The following is an 18,714-nucleotide window of genomic DNA, read 5'->3' as shown; positions in this document are numbered from 1 at the left end:
TTTGATTTGTCATTTAGTTTCTCTCTCTATTTCAAGAATGGATGTAATTTGTTTGTTTCATATTTGTTAAAGGAGTTGTTGGAAATAAATCACATTCTAATTATAGATAGGCTAGTTCTATAAAGACCAATAGCTCATTCAATAGAACACTCCAACAACAATGGAAGGTCTTAGGTTTGAGTTTTAATTAATCCATGAAATGCTCAACAAATAGATCCAATACTCTCCTTTGTTGTGTAATTCAGTTTCTCTGTCTCTATCTTGGAAATAGATATATATCTTTTTAATTGTGCTTATCTAGAAATTCATATATAAATAGATTAGAAATTCACATTTTCTTTGTGATTTAGTTTTGTCGGATAGGTTATTATTGAGATGAATTATCAATGTGATTTTAAAATGTTTGTTTATTTGATAGTCTAAATATTGCATTTTGTTCTTGTTTTCTTGAGAGATGGATTGATGTACCACAATTCATAAAATCTAGGTCAATGATTTTAATTTAAAAATTATGTACTTGAATTGTGATAAAAATATCATAATTTCACAAACAATGAAATACACCCTTACTTTTCTATGGATGAACTAATGGAATTGTATAAATGAATGGATCGTAAGGCACAACAATTATTATTTTTTTGCGAATAGTATAGAAAGCTATGTGGATTTGATCTTAAAGGAAAATCCATGGTTCAACATTCTTGGGAAATTCTAGTGCTTTACCCTTGTGAGCATTACCTAGATGCAATGAGTACTAAGTGGATCATTTATTCTCCATGAGGAATGGGCTTATGTGAGCCAGTAGTCATGAGAGATGTCCTTCTGTGAACCATTACTAGTAAAATATGAGTCAATGAGTTTCATTAAAAAATTATTTAGTTAAATCTTGAAATGTTTATCATAATTTGATACATTGCGAAAAATCCCTCCTATTTGTTAGGCTAAAAGCCAAATTTCTAGTCATCAATTTTTATCTTAATATGGAGATAATATAATTTTTTATGTGTGTTAACACGCACATTAATTGTGGGAAATGTCTATCTATCCATTAGGATGCACCAAGGTATCCATGACTAGAAACCATATAATTGAAGTTTTGAATTCTCATCGATGAGGATTGTTTATAGCTTGTTTACAATACCATAGGCAATAACTATGAGATGTGGAAATTGAAGATGAAATATCTTTTGGAAGAAAGAGATTAGTGGTTGTCAATTTTAGAAGAGATAAAGCCATCTACTATGATTCATGAATATTAAAATAAAATGTACAAGAAGATCTAAGGAACCATTCAATTGTATCTTATTAATTTTATTCTTTGATGTCTTCATAGAGGACTTCATATATAATATGTTGAAGAGGATGTAAGGAAAGCAGTGTGCAGAAAACGCTCTCCTAACGTCAATTCTAAGAGGATTTGCAAGCAAGGAAGTATTTTAATTTTAGTTTGCAATGCATTAATATAAAGCATAGACAGAAGATTAAGATTAACCAAATAGAATAGCACCAGAGAAAGACATCAAATATACGTGGGAAAACCCTTACGGGTAAAAAAACCACCACCAAAAAGAGATCCCTTTATTTAGTAAACAACATGATTACAATAAAGTTCTCAGACCCTCTTTTATGGACTCTGTTCTCAGAACTTTGTTCTCACCACACGAAGACACCTCTACTCGGCTCGGCTTCTACAACTTCCATCATTTCTCTTCGGCTACCACCATAGTATTTATGCACACCCATCTGCTCATCGGTTACATATCTGGCAACCGCCATTTGCCAAACCAATCGGCCTTGGAGCATAACTGTCCAGTAACAGCATGTTAATTCATGAATTCGTGGAAAACATATTATCCCACATTCATCCGAAAGATGGGTCAGTTCATATTCAAATACAACTGACAGAAACATTCCAAGTGTTTGCCTACTCGTCTTCGGTCCAGGTGACATCATCTTGATCACTGAAGGCGATTCCATCGGGTATCGGGAAGACAAACAATCAGTATCCCGAATGTCCAATGTTTCTCTCTATGCTCCGCCACGTGGCACCCCCCGATTGGTTCCGGGTCCCTGCTCTGATATCTTAGGACGACCTCACTATCCACCCGAAATTCTTCTATGTCGCTGGGTCATGATGGATATTCTAAAGAACAATTTCCCATCGCGACCTAGCGACCACCGTCGGATCTTCTGCGATTGTTGTCCGATCATTTTGATCTTCTCGGCCTTTAACTCACTTGAGTCGTTCACCTGTCGGGTCCCACCACTTGGTCACCATGTCGCGAGGGATATTCCAACGAGCAGTTTCCCATCATGACCTAGCAATCACCGTTGGATCAACCTTGATCACCGTCCAATCATCCTAGACTTGCTCACCAATTAACTTCACTTGAGTTCTCTCTTGCCGAGACCCATCACTCGGTCGCCATGTCACGAGGGATATTCCAACAAGCAGTTTCCCATCGCAGTATAGTGACAGCTGTTGGATTTTTTTGCCCGACCGTCAGATCTACTCAACTTGCTCACCTGATAGCTGATCACAAGAAGAGGATTTCACTGGTCCATTTGCAAGAGTCAAACCGACAGCTGTTCTAATAGGATAGGTTACTCCAATCAACCCGAACACTGCTTAGGATAATTCGAGGCATATTTCCAAAAATTTCCTACTTGCCGAGGAATTTACTGGACCTGTCTACCATGCCCAACACTTACAGATTACACTGAGAACCATGGACTCTAAAGCCCATCAATGCTGATAGACCATTGGATCAGAAACTATCAGGAAAGAGAAATTAACATGTACACCTATGCAGAGCAGTCTCATCTCTTTCATGAATACTTCCACCTTCTACCATGCCACTGCCACAGGACATACATAGAAGCTATCCACTGAGAAAATTACAACTCTATCTCTCGAGCACACAAAACTCATGATCCAAAAACTAACCGAATGTACAAACATTTGTTATAGACAGCTAGAATAGTGTGTGTGTGTGTGTGTGTGTGAAAAGTGGGATAAGGAGTTCTATCTGCAATACATAACACTTCAATTTAGTCATTATATGCATGGTTAGTCAGATATAAGAATTAATAAGAAAACCATGACAAATCGACCAATTGCCTTCTAAAAGATGCGAGCATAAGATTTCTCTCAAATTTTGTAAGCAATACCAGTGACTAGACTACACCAAGATGAAGGATTTAATCTATATGATATTAAGCAATAATGGATACAAGCAATAATGAATGGAAAATGGATGCAAATAATATAAAAAAGCACAATATATCAATGACTCCAGAGCAAAATCAATATAATAATGATGTATTCTCCAAAAATCTCTGGGGTAAATTGGAATGAGACCTGGAGACTAAATTTATAGAGAATTGCAAGAGAGATGATGAAAAAGCTCAAGTTAGAATTAATTGAAATAATTGAGAAATCAGGTTGAGTTAACCTTGAGATAGATTCCAATTATAGTTTAATTGAAATGCATTCAAATTAGAAGTTCAAGTTGCATTGGAAAATAATATTAAATTAATTCCATGCATTTGTGATAAAAATAGATAATTCTTTGTTTTATTCAAGAAAAAGATCTTTTTAATGCAACTAAACTTTTTTTTTGAAAAAGCTTTGAGTTCCAATTTAAGAGAATATTCAATAATTCAATTAATTGCTTTTCTGATTTCAAGTTCTCAATTTAGAAAAAGAAATAATATCTCAAGTTTGATTTCTCTCAATTCAATTATTTTATTTAATTTTCAATTCAACTCTTTGTTTTGTAATAAATTCCTCTTTTTGTAGTAAATTAATTCTTTTTTGCATGATTGAATGGCAAATTTATTAATTAATTAAATATGCAAAGATATTTAATAAATTAAAATAGGATAATTGATCAAAATGAAAATTCTTGGAATGATTCAATTAATTAAATAAATATTTAATTAATATTGGGTAATTGATTTTGCCATGTGATATTTGATAATTGAAGAATTAATTATGTGCTCAAGATTGTTTTAATTGCCTTTTGGTTAGGACCTTGGTGATGTTGTCGACAGTAGGGACCCATGGTTTAGATGACCAATTTTAGGGTATTACATTTGCCCCTCTTTGAATTAATGTGCGAGCAGTGCGTTGGTTCAAAGAATGTGTGATGTCTAGGAGATGCCAGTTTTGAACTTGATTGATCACGAACTAGATGAAGAGCAAGGTGTTAGCTTGATTCAAAGCAACAAAGCTGAATGAAGTCTGATTAAAGCGATACCAATCCTGAACTTGATTAAACTAAGGAATGATAGAAAACAAAGATATCAAACTTGAACTTGATTGATCAAGAAGCGGATCTTACTGATCTAGAACTTGATTGAACTTAGATACAGTGAGTGATGATAAAAATCGATCTTGAACTTGATTGATCAAGATACGATGAGCGAAGATAAATTGTCCAACTTGATCAAAAAATGAATACTAAACACCTGCTTAGATTTAGTGTGATCAAAGATACTCTTTAAAATTTTGATTGAGTTTAAACGAATAATCAGTTTGATTTGAAGCGATGAAATTGATTAACGTTAAGAGATTGATTCAGAAGAAGACAAATATCAACTTGATTTAAAGTGATGAAACTGATATGCCCCTAGTGATTGATTAAATTCGGATGATCGAGAGATCTCAACTTGATATGAAGCAATGAAGATGAGATGCCCCTTAGAAATAAGGTCTTGATTTTATTTGGTTGAAAATATTTTTGCTCGAATTTTGATGAAGATTTGAAAATTTTCTCAAAATTGAAGATGTGAGGTCATAAGGTCACAAGTATGCCCCCTCAGGAGCGAAATCAAAAAATATCAAGGGTAGTTGATTAAGGCAATTTTGAGCGATGATTAGTCATTTGGGCGCAAATTGATTTTGAAGAATGTTGAAGATTTGGCAATGATTGAATTGATCTCAAAGTTGATTGGTAGAATTAAAATTGATATTCAGTATTGATTGTTGAGAAATTGAGCGCAACTTGAAGAAAGAATAAGCATTTGATGAAAAGAGCGCTAAGTGGTCCAAATTGTGAAATTGACTAGCAAGATGATCTCGAATTTTGATTTCAATCCCGAAAATGGAATCCGAGCAAGCACATTAGCTAAGGGTTCAATTTTCATGTCCATCGGAGCAAGTTGAAAAATTAGGTTTTTGGCTATATATGGGACAAAAGTGTCATTTTCAATTCATTTTAACCCTCCAAGTTTGAAAATTCAAAAACCCTTCTGCAAAGAAAATGGTGGTCCCTACTCTTCAGCATCGATTCGAGCACCAAAGAAGACATAATCGACCCCAAAACTATGAGCCAGCAGTAAGTGATCGATCTTAAGCCTGTTTATGTTTCCAATTTTGAATTTTTTAATGCATTTTTCATGTTTTTCACGGGTTTTGGGTCGGGTGTCCCAGTTTATTGTGCGAGACAGGATCCTATCTTGTACAAGAAACTAGCAAATTTTCTTTTGTCGTTTGAAGCCATTAGATTTGTCGTTTGAGGGGTACCCGTGTGTCGTAGGACAGGTCGGTTAGAAGAACGTTTTGTCGTGCGCAGTCCAATAAAGTGTTGTTTGAGGTTGTTTTCTCGTACGAGAGCCATTCCTGACTCGTACAAGATGTTGCTTAACTGTGTTTTATCATTTGAAAGATAGGGACCATTTTTGAAAGTGTAAACATGAAATTTTGGTTTTGCATTTGACTTAGTTGGATTTGCGTGATGTTTAACTTCTCTTGTAGGCTCATTTGGAATGTTTTTTGATGCTTCATTATTGGATTGTGGCAGGTGTGCTTACTTCCTATGCTCTTTAGATGTGTATATCCTCCCACTATGGCTCTAGTTCATGATTTGTCTGAGGTTGAGCAGGCTCATGTTGATATGTATGGCTTTACTCATCTGATGAGGCTACCTGATATCCATGTGAACCATGCGATGCTCACAGTATTGGTAGAGCGATTTCATTTAGAACATAATACCTTTCATTTGCCAATTGGGGAGTTGACTATTACTTCTGAGGATGTGTACAGGATCCTTCATATCCCTTTTGCTAGGGATAAAGTGGATTATGATATTGCATTGTTACCTGGACTACAGGCATTGAGGAACATATTCAGGGATCCAGATATCTTGACTCATTCCATGAGTTGGGATATATTGATGAGCAGGTACAATGAGGAGTATCTGCTAGCATGTGTCCTAGTAGGTTTCATTGGTTGCTTTTTGATGCCAAACAAAGGGCAATAGGGTTTCTAGAGCGGATGGGGCCAAATGCTAGAGCGTTTGATAGAGACCCCTCAGAAACTTGGCTAGGGATCTTGTTTATTGGCCCACATGTATCGAGAGATGCATGAGATCATTTACAGAGAGGGGCAGAGCATGGCCGCCAGGGTATATATCTTACAGGTGTGGACTTGGGGGCACCTTCCCGTGTGTCAGTCGATAGTGACAGACAGCACAGAGCTTGGGCAGTCGATCATTTATAGGTATGCCGGATATATCACACAGCCCGATCTAGGCAAGACAGACTTCTGGAGACGACAGCTCGATGATCTAATAGCTATCATATGGAGACCATACAGGGGGTTGGAGCCATGGGATGATTGGCGGGTGGTTCACAAGGACCTGTTTGTTACATGCCCATTGATTGGGAGGTCGCAGACTGTTGTGGAGTGATTCATCATTTCACGAGTGATGAGGCAGTACAACCAGCCTTAGGGGATCTCGTAGGAGTATACAACATATGCTAAGTATGCTAATGAGGAGAGCCAAGGATGGTCACCTAGGCTATCCTATGCCTTGGCTATGCAAGAGTTGACAAGTTTACACCACCTAAGGTGGGATTACCTGGTGTGGGGTAGAAAAAGTGACACTAAGCAAACATGCCCTAATCTCACTTTCAACCACACACTTGTGGAATACGAAAGAGCCTAGAGGTATCACACAATTGGCTACTTCTTTTTGTGAAAGAGAGAGCCACGGGCTACCTATTAGGATTTCTATTCCTTTGTTGTAATTGAAAGATGAAATGATGCAAGTTCAATCCCTAACCCTAAAGTGCAAGTATGAACTAATGACAAGATTGCAGAATTGAACTTAAATAATGAAAAGCTGTAAACACAAGGATAAGACAAGAATGTAAATGCATAGCCAGAGTTAAAATCTAACTGAAAATGTTCGGGACGGGGGCGCGGGTGCCACTGTCCTGATTCTGCCCCTGAAATTGCTCCGGAAACTGTTGTTTTGCACTTTGGAAAAAGCTATCAAAAATGCTGAAAATGCTGTCTGTCAGGAGGACCAGGGCGCCCAGCGCCCCTGTCCCAAGGACCAGGGTTCCCAGCGCCCCTGTCCTGGCAGGACCAGGGCGCCCCACGCCCCTGTCCTGGTCTTTTTCTCTGAGATTTGGTGGGAAGGTCGGTCTCAGTCCGCTTCTTCTGGATCTGCAACTTGCAGCGTCGTCCGAATTCCGAAACCTGCACTTATATCTGAAAAGGTGTTTGGGCGGCTATATAGGGTTTTGTCTTAGTCAAACCCCCGCTTCGGTGATTTCCACCTCCACGAATAGCCAATTTGTATTGTAAAATGTATTGTGTGTGCAAACCTAGTGTGTGTGCAAGGTCCTAAAATGCAAGAAAGCAAACTAGAGCAACCTAGAAAGTAAACCCTAATTGCTTGTAAATGATAATGTAAATGCTCTAAATCAAGATGCAATGTGATCTAAAGTATGAATAAATGATATATCAAAGCTTATGCAAAGACATGAAAACAATACGAAATCATACCCAACCCTCAAGGGAGTACTAGCCAATCTTCAGTCAGTAATCTCCTATTGTTCTTCAATGTCTTCCAAGCCCTAAGTGGATGAATGAATTTGATAGATGCTTGATAGAATGATGTTGAATGTTGTTGAAGTCCTCAAAGATCTTCTCTTTCGCTGCATATAAAGTTCCTGAAAACAAAAATCGGATCCCTTCAAATGAAGAAGGAGAGCTCTTATGTAGGAAACCCTAGATCGAAAATTCATATTTTGGCCGACCTAGAGATTGAATATCGTGCCAATTTCTTGGGGTTAAGCTTTATTTTATGATTGGATCATGCTCCCAAAATTTCGGGAAAAATGTCCGGGACCATGTGCACCGGGCACCACGGTCCCGGCAACTTTTCACCGAATTTTCAGGGCCGTCGGATATGATGATTTTAGAGAGAATCCCAAAGTTACAGGTGATTTCGAGATGTTTTGACCCCAAAACCAAGCTCCCAAGTTCAAAATAGGACTTAATTAGGGTTTTTGATTGAGTGATGTATTGAAGGAATAAAATGCGAGGGGCGCGCTTTAGTGAAAGGGCCCAACTTTATGATGTAGAGAATGATGAAATAGGACCTTAGACCTAATTAATTTGATTAATTAAGTGCTAAAGGGGAAATGTAATGCAAAATGCAAAATGCGCCAAGGCGGGTGCTAAACTAGGTGTGAAATTGTACCACCCTAGCAAGTGCGTACAATTTACGACGCTACACCTGGATGATGTAGCAGATGTGAGGGTATTGCCCTAGTAAGGAGATTACTTTCAGCAGCATCTGTTCCCACATTTGACAAACCCAGGAGAGCAGGCTCCTCATATTGAGGATGTTGAGGATGATGTCCCTGCACTAGCACAAGGACAGGCTCAGAGATAGGGCCAGCGGCAGGGTCAGGCACAGAGAGCTGAGGCTCCGTGATGAGGTAGTGGTGATCCAGGTGCTAGCAGTAGTAGGGTACCAGCTTAGGGTGGATAACAGAGGGGTGAGGGTGGATCCTTAGGGCGAGTGGGTGAGGCAGAGGAGGAGCGAGCAGCTCCTAGACAAGTGTGATAGTAGAGAGAGGAGTAGGGTGGAGGTGGAGATGGGGGTGGAGATGGGGGTCCTGCGAGAGAGCAGGGGATAGACACCGGATGGTTGATGAGGGCACGCCTTACAGAGTTGCAATAACAATTGACAGTGGTGCAGACTCAGCTGGCGAAGTGAGACCGACAGTTGGCCGAGGTGAGGACTGAGCGGGATCGCCAACTTGCTGAGGTGAGGGTCGAGTGAGATCATCAGATTGTGGCTTTGAGAGCAGAGTCAAGAGCTGAGATTGAGGCTCTATGACAAGAGGTCCTTCTCTAGAGCAGTAAGGCAGCGTATTATGTAGCAGCGTATAGTGTTGTAGTTCCTGTTGCACAGCAGGTGCAACCTTATTCATAGTATATGGCCAGATCAGAGGGAGCACAAGCACCTCGACAAGATCCCGGGCATCAGGCTTTGCCTCCTCCACCAAGCGATGAGGGAGAGGGTGCCAGCTAGATGATTCTTTTTGTAGCTGGGATTTTTTTTTTGTAGATACACCCATTTTTTTGTAGCCGATATGATTCTTGCTCCAATGGGAGTGTGTACATGTCATTGGACATCATTTTGTACTCTTAGACTTGAAATGATATATATATATATATATATATATATACGAGATCCGATTTGACTTCATTGTACTTGTGTCAATTTGATTATGAGATGTTTCTATATGCTTTATTCTACATGTATGCATTTCTTTTTCAGCATGGATGAATGTAATGCAAATGATTATTGATGTCTATTTTTGTTTCTTTTATATGCAAATAGATGAATGCAAATGAGTAATGCCATTTTTATTTGGTTTTTGTCTATGAAATAAGATGAATGCAAATGATTAATAATGAAATGAATGAATCTATATAAGATGTTTATGTATGCAGCTAACATCTCAAAACACAAGTACTCGATCGAAGAAATGATGAAGAGGAGACCACTTAGCGGAGAAATGATGAAGCTTCCAGCTCTCATTAAGCAAATGAAGAGATCATTATTATTACACCAAAATCACTCTAAAGTCACAAAATGCAAAATGAGATGCAAAATGCAACCTAAACCTAGTCACTGGATTTAAAATGCTTAAGATTCATCACTAAGCATAACGAACATAATAGGCAGATTAGAGTTACTTTCTTATTCAATGTGCAATATTAATTATCTTGTCCGTAATGACCCTTTTTTCGTTCATATCCTTGGACAGATTGCGCAGGGACCCGAATTGCATCATAAAGAAATTCCCTCAAAACAGACAAAGAAATGATATGGACCTCCCTATAGCATTCAAATAAGCGGAGTCGAGGTATGTGAGGCAATTTCACCTTGATGTGAAGGCTCTTATCACAGACACCCAACTAATTTAAATGTTTCTAGATCATTGGGATCATTCCTACAAGTAGAAAACAAGAAAATATTATGCCCCCAATCCTTGCACCTCTTAGTCAATATAGACTTCCTCGAGTTACTCAGGGGGATAATAATCGAAAACCAATATAAAAGACATCATACAAAGAAAATTTTCATGCATAGTTCAAACTGTTCAGTGATTGTTTTCCGTTATGTTGTTTTGCTTGTTAACTCAGTGATAAAAACTTTGTAGTAGTCAGGAGACAGATGACTGACTCGGAGTGGATGACCGGTTTTCACTGACAGGAAAATGACTTGTTTGATACTGCTTAGGACATGGGATGTGCTCTATCGATTTTCCTAAGACTAGGGCATTGTTCATTTTCAAGTCATGTGGGTTCCAACGAACCAAGGTGTCACGAAAGTGACTGCAAAATATGTACAAGTGAAAGCAAAGATGCATGAAAGCGGGAAATGCCAATGTTGCGTTGATAGATGGAGCACTTGAGTACAAGAGGTGCCTGTTTACCAGGTTTTCACCTGCTTGGTAGAGAATCATTTTTTTTTACCAAGGTGCCTGTTTACCAGGTTTTCACTAAGGCAATTTTCTCTTTTACATTTTTTTTGGCTTTTTTTCTTTTTTCTCTTTTCTCTTCTTTTCTTTCTTTTTGCTTTTTGACTTTTATGATTTTTAAAAAAAAAATTTCAGCTCTTTTTATGATTTTTAGTATTTTTTTAGGACTTTTTCAACTGTACAGTTTGCTGGAGCAGAGAATGCTAAGTAAAGAATCTTTTCAGGTGGATGGTGTTAATTGGTTCTTAGAATTGTTCTCCTTCTGATGTTGAGAGCTGATAGGTACCAGAGCCGAAGACTGTAGTAATGATATAGGGACCCAGCCAGTTGAGTTCAAACTTCCCTTTATTATCGCGAAACTGTTGATTTTTTGGATTCTCTCTCAAGACTAGGTCACCAACTTGAAATTCTCTTTGTCGAACTTTCTTGTTATATCCTCTGGACATTCTTTTCTGGTACACTCTGAGATGATCAAATGCCACTTGTCGACACTCATCCAGCAATTTGAGTTCTTGCAATCTAGATATTCTATGATATTCATCAATAACAAGACCTTGCAAAGAAACTCTTAGAGATGGTATTTCTACTTCAATAGGGAATACTACTTTAGACCCATACACCAAAAAAAAAGGTGTAGCCCCAGTAGGTGTTCTGATACTTGTTCTATAAGCCCATAATGCAGGATTGATCTACAGATGCCAATCCTTCATTGATTTGTTCACTGTTCTATGCAAGACAGTTAATAGGTTCTTATTAGATACCTCGGCCTGTCCATTGCCTTGAGGGTAATATACTGATGACCAGTGTTGTTTGATTTTGAATTTCTCGCAAAGTTCATCCAAGTCTTTATTCTTGAACTGTCCTTCATTATCAATCACAATGGAGGAAGGTATTCCATACCTACAGATGATATAGTTTAAGATGAACAATGCGACTTGCTTACCAGTTGCTTTGATGACTAGAATTGCTTCTACCCACTTGGTGAAATATTCAATTGCAGTTATGATGAATTTATGTCCATTAGATGAAGCAGGGTAAATCTGGCCAATAAGATCAAAGGCCCATTGCTAAAAAGGCCAGTGTGTAGTAAATGGTATGAGATCCCAAGCTAGAGCATGTATGAGGTTCCCATGTAGCTAACAATTTTCACAAGTTTTAGCAAATTTGATGGCATCTTTTTCCATAGCTGGCCAGTAGTATCCAGCCTGTAGTAGTTTCCGTGCTAAAGTTAGGCTATTCAAATGAGATCCACAAATACCTTCATGAACTTTCGATAATGCACGTTTGGACTCTTCAGTTTCTAGACATCTAAGCAATGTACCATCCAAACCTCATCTAAATAAATCATTAGCTATGATAACATTGCGAAGCATTTCGATTTAGGTTTCTTTTCTCATTACGAGTAAGGTTTTCAAGGATAATTTAATCGCATAGATAGGAATAGTTGTGGTTGTATCAGGATGAGTTGTGTCCAATAATAGAACAGACTATTTGGGTTTCAGGGGAATCATAAGCTGGGTAACGTAACTCTTCCACCAAGAATTCAAAGCGAGCACTGAACTCTTGTAACTCAGGTATGGATTCCAGGGTGTCCATAGCATCTATTGCTCTGATAGAGGACCTTGGAATCTGCTAGAATGACACAAAAGCAAAGTACTTCTTGAGATCTTCCACCATTCTGTTGTAAGGCATCAACTTCTCATCTCGAGTCTGGTATGTATCATTGATTTGATTGACTACCAATTGAGAATCTCCATAAATATGCAATTCAGCAACCTTCCATTCAACAGCTAGCTTTATCTGATTTACTAAGGCTTCATATTCTGCAATATTGTTAGTGCAGGGAAATAAAATCTTGTAAGATTTTGGGATGGAGTACTTTTGAGGAGTAATGAATAATATGCCAGCACCTAAACCATTTTGAGTAAAGGACCCATCAAAGAACATTTTCCAGGGTTGCTGTGTGAGATGCATTATTGATTCGTCTAGAAACTCTATGTGCAGTGGTTGAGAGTCTTCAATCAAAGCTTCAACAAGTTGATCAGCAATTACCTGTCCCTTTATGGCTTTAAGTTCCACATATTCAATGTCAAATTATATAAGGATCATGACCCATTTCGCCAATCTTCCTGTGAGTGTTGCCTTGCTAAGAAGATACTTGAGTGGATCAATTTTAGCCACCAACTTGACTGAGTGTGCTAGCATATAGTGTCTTAGTTTTTGTGATGCAAAGACCAATGCTAAGCATTCTTTTTCTATTATAGTATAATTCATTTCATAAGACACCAATGTCCTACTGATGTAATAGATAGCTCATTCCTTTTTGTTGTCATCCTGTTGTGCTAGAAGTGACCCTAGTGATGAATCAGTTGCTGATATATATAAAATTAGTGGTTTACCTTGAATAGGTGGCATTAAGATTGGTGGATTTGATAGGTACTCTTTGATTTGCTGAAGATGTTGCTCACATTCTTGATCCCAATTGTATAATACGCCTTTCCTTAGTACCTTCGTGAAAGGTTGAGCCTTGTCTACTAGCTGACAAATGAACCTTCTGATAGACTGGAGACATCCTTGTAGACTTCTCATTTGACTGATATTCTTGGGAGGCGGCATTTTCATTATGGCTTGGACTTTCTCAGGATCAACTTCGATTCCTTTTTTTGAAATGATATATCCAAGTAACTTACTAGACGTCACTCTGAATGCACACTTCTTTGGATTTAACTGGAGTTTGAACTTTTCCATTCTGTTGAGGATAGGACCTAACTCTTGAATATGTGTTGATCTTTTCATAGTTTTCACTAAACTATCATCAACGTAGTCTTCCATATTCTTGTGCATCATATCATGAAAAATAGTAGTGACTGCTCTTTGATAGGTTGCTCCTGCGTTCTTTAGCCCAAATGGCATGATGTTCCAGCAAAAGGTTCCCCATGCACAGGTGAAAGCCATCTTTTCTTGATCTCTAGGAGCGATTTTAATCTGATTGTACCTGGAAAATCCATCCATTAGCGAGTACATCTCATATCCAGCTGTCATGTCGACTATCATATCAATATTCGGTAATGGAAAGTCATCTTTTGGACATGCTTTGTTGAGATCTCTAAAGTTTGTACAAACTATGATAGATTTATCTGCTTTCGACATAGGTACTATGTTGGAAATCCATTCAGCATAATCTATTGCTCTGAGAAATCCAGCTTTGAGCAACTTCTCTAATTCAGCTTTGACTAATAGTGCCACATGCGGGTGCATCTTACAGAGTTTTTGCTTAACTAGTTTTACTCCTGGTGTGATTGAGAGATGGTGCATAATGAGATCAGGATCCAAGCCTGGCATATCAGAGTATGTCCATGCAAAGTTTATTTTCTTTTCTGAGAATAGCTGAGTGAAATCCTTCAATTCCTCTTCTGATAGTGATTGAGCTAAGTGAATGAGTTGTGGTGTCTCTTGACTCCCGATATTCACTGGCTGAGTTGGCTCGATCAATATGGAAGATCGCTCCTGAAAATGACTGGGCAATATACCAAGTATCTCACCTTCAGGCACCTCAAAGAGGTTTTCACCTTTAGGTATGTCCTTTATTTTCTCTTTTTTAGATTCTGACACTACCACAATGTGGTTTTCACTGTCAGATCTTTTATTTTTACCTTTTCTATTTTTGCGACTAAGATACTTGATATCTGCTTTAGTCATATTTTCACTTTGTTCACTGGTGGAAGAGTCCATAGGTTCGACTGCATTGAGATAATAGGCTAATGTATAATCATTGGCAAAATTAGGTATATTCATTGGCTAGTTTTTTAATGTGCAGTCAATCAATTTGGGGTGTACTAAGGATAAATTTTGGGTAGGTTCAAGAGCGTTCACGGTATTGTCATCATAGCTATGAATCAAGAAGTCGAGTTCTAGAAGTATACCTTGCATAAGTGTCTCGAGACTAGGAAAAGTCAGATCGTGATTATTAGAGTTCATGTTAATATTTAATCGATCTAATCCAATAGGCATACTTGTAACGTCATTTACTATGCTAGACTGGACGTCATATCACGGTTTAACAACAATAAGACTAGTAGGCAACTTTTCATTGTTTGTATCTAATGATTCCGATTTTGAGGCTGAGTGGATATCATCATGAATAGGATTGTCGTTAGAGTCATCAAAGTCATCAGAGTCATCGGATGAAGTTTCCAAGCCTCTTTCAGGTGATTTAGTAAGCATATGTATGGTATCAATACCGAAATCTTTAATGCTACAAGTTCCTTCATGTTGTGGTTCATTTGTCATTTGTATCTGACACACCTGTTGACATGATCTTATTGTTTTAGTGATTTCTTGTCGTCTACTCCATTCAGTTTCTTCTGGACTGATGACTGGTTCTTGTTGTGTAGCTTCCAACTCTTCCTGTGTAGTGCTATAGCTGATTTGTTTTGTTTTAGGATACGGGCACATAGATGGGAAGCTTTCTAGTATTCTTCCTTCTTTCAATCCTTGTTCATAATTTGCTTGCCTCTTTTGTCTAATTTCTTGTATTTCCTTCTCTAGTTTTATGTGCATCAGCTCTTGAGTATCATCTATGACACCACTAGATTCTTCTGGAGTTTCTGTAGTGGATGTGTCTAAAAGGTAGTCAAGACCCCATTCATACTCTTTTGAATCAGTCTCTGAATCATCTACTTGTTGCCTGCCAGTATATGTGACTGGAACTTTTAATGGTGCAAACAATTCTCTGATTCTTACCACTTCGTCTCTTATATTATCAGGAACCTCAACTTCTTGTATTATCATAGCTGATACCATCAAAGCCTGAGCACTGACTATTTCTTCTTTCTTGACTGTTGATTCCTCTTTCTCTTCTCTACACTCTACTTTTGTTTGTTTAGTGTCTGCTTCATGTAACGTTAAAGGTGATATCTTTTTCAAGCACTTAGACTTAGAAACAAGTTTTTGGTTTGATGTCTTTTTCAGATTATATCCCAGTCCAGCCTTATCATTTGTGGATTTGGTTTGTAGCTGAATTGGTTTAGTAATACCTTCCTTTTGTTTGCCCAAAGGATGAGTACCTGAGTATCCCATATGTTGAATCATTTTGTAACCAGGACCATACTGAGTAGGAGAAATCTCACAGTGTCGTACCTCTTCATGTTGGTTGTCTTCCTTAAAAAGCTAGTTAAGAACTGCATCCCCTTCTATTTCATCTGGCAGGGAAGTGGAAGATTGTACAAAAAGACCATCATATATGACATTAGGAGTTGGATTCTGTGTTCTCATGTTCTTCGATGGCTTGCCCAACTGTTTTGGTGATGGAGGAAGAGAAACTAATGATATTACTAGTTCTATCTTGTAGCCATCCATCCCGATATCTGTAATCTTCAATCTCTTTTCTAAGTCTTTCATCAATGTTTCTGGATCTTCATTTGGAGAGGTTTCCCTATTATGAGGCACAAAAGTATCTGCACCTTTTGTCAATGCATTACAGATGACATTTGTATCAGTGGGAATACTGACTTCAGCTCCGTTATAAAGAAACTTTAAGCATTGGTGATATGTTGACGGTACTGCCTTCATTTCATGAATCCACGACCTGCCTAGTAAAATGTTGTATGACAATGAAATATCAAGAACCTGGAAAAGGACTTCTCTCTCTACCAGTCCCACTCTGATTGGTAATGATACCAAACCTTTGGAGGTCCTTTCTTCCTCATCATAGGCTTTAATTGTTATTTTCTTGCCTGGATCAATAACATTTTCAGAGAATCCTAGTTGTGTAAGCAGATGGTAAGTACAGATATTCAACCTCGCGCCTCCATCCATCAAAACACATTTGACTCTATGTTTGTGGATCATGGCCTCAATATGCAATGGCTGGTTATGTGGATGATTTAATGAATTGTCATCTTCTTCAGAGAAGGTCAAATAGTGAGGTGAAGTAAGATGACCCACCATAGACTGAAACCAATCAATGTCTAAATCTTTTGGAATGTTGGTAGTGAGCAATGCTTTGTCTAGGATTTCCTTGTGAGCAAATGAGAGTTGTAGCAATTCAAAAATTGAAATTTGAGCATTTGTCCTTTTTAACTGTTCAACTACGTTGTATCCAGAGGATGATGACAAAGTTAACCTTTTAAATTTGTCCAAGGTTGATTCCTTTTGTTTATTTGGTAAGGCTATTGGGTTTGATGTTTCTGGAGTCAGAATGGAAGAACTAGCTCCTTGGAGAGTGACTTTCTTTTGAGATCGGGTCAGAGCTCTTGCATATCGTGATTCATTTGGTTTATCTTGAACTATAATCACATTGCAATATTCTGAGTGTGAAAGCTCAATCATGTTGATAATGTTGTCCTGGCTGGCATAAGTATAATTTACCTTGGCACCTCCTTTGGTCTTTGATGAATCACCTTGTTCATAAACAGGTAAAGGATCTTTGAATGCTTTGTGATCAGCATTGGTTGGGTGATTTTTGATAATGATTTTACTAGCGTCTATGAGATCTTGAATCTCATGTTTTAGTTTCATGCAATTGTTTATGTTATGACCCTTGTTTCGATGAAAATCATAGTATTCAGTTTCTCTCCAGCATCTTGGTTTGACTTCTGGATCGTATGGTCTGGAGTTATCTGGTAGCGTTATCAGGTTGTTTGCCAATAGAGTCTTGAAAGAGGATTCATATGATTCTTCGAGAGAAGTGAAATCACACTTAGGTTTAGAGAGCCAAGGTTTCTCTTTGAACCATTCTTTTTTCTTAGGAGTATTCTCTGTTGCAGTTTCAACAGCTTTGAGTGCTTGTGTACCACTAGCCAAGTTGAATATTGTGGGTTGTGAGGTGGTTTTAACAGTATCTACTACTCCATAATTAACAACATTCTTGTTGTTGTCCTTGCCAAATTTCCAATACTTGTTCTTCTCTTTAGAGCTAGATCCTAGTTGTGTTTCCTTCCAAGGTGAAATATCCCCTTTTTTGATGGGCACATCTTCCATTCGAATGGCATTGTCTACCATCCTATTAGATTATGGGTGTACTTGCATTTGGATACTATATTTCAGTTCTAGGACCAAGTTATTGACAAATATATCCATTTTCTCAGAGTCTAGGATAGGTCGTGGATACCTAGAGAACATCCTTCTCCAACGTTGGAGGAAAGTGAGGAAAGGTTCTCCCATTTTCTATTTAGTATTGCAAAGATCGATCATAGTCATAGGATGTCGAATGTTGTATGAGTATTGTTGCAAGAATAGTTGGACTAGTTCTTCAAATGATTTTATTCCTTGAGGTAGACTTGAGAACCATTCCATGGCTTGTCCTCCCAGACTCCTCAGGAAAAGATGCATGAGATAGGTGTGATCATGCATGAATTCCATACAGGCAGCACAAAACTCTCTGACATGATCTTGGGGATCTGAGATACTGTCATATTTGTCAAATTTTGGGATTTCAATTCATGAAGGAAATGGAGGCATGTATAGATTCTTGTCAAATGGAAATGGGAATATTGTCTCTAGGGAATATTGCTTTAGGGATTTATCCTTATTCTTCAATTCTATGATCTCAGTTTTCAAGGCTAGTAGTTGTTTATGTACTGTGAGGATAGGTGAATCTTCCTTTTTGGTGACAAGTGTTTGAACATCATATCCAACAGGAAGTTTGACACCTTGTCTTGCTAATTCTAAGATATAGTCTTCCTTCTCTCTAGCTAGGATAGCATTCATCACTTTTCTAAAGTCTTTTTCCTTTTGCAAGTCAAGAATTTCTTTTTTGGAAGGTTCAGCGTCTTGATCAACATCACTGGAAGAGGAATCATCACTTCTGTGAACATTACTATTGTCCTTGTTTTTATTGTCATATATCGTCTCGTATATAGGAGGAGGTTGAGGTTCCTCAAAAATCGCTATTCCTAATGATGAAGGCATTTC

Source organism: Cryptomeria japonica, chromosome 1 (genome assembly GCF_030272615.1).
Source record: "Cryptomeria japonica chromosome 1, Sugi_1.0, whole genome shotgun sequence".
Taxonomy (NCBI): Eukaryota; Viridiplantae; Streptophyta; class Pinopsida; order Cupressales; family Cupressaceae; genus Cryptomeria; species Cryptomeria japonica.
The sequence above is the reverse complement of the archived record's forward strand: the minus strand, read 5'-3'. Positions refer to the sequence as shown.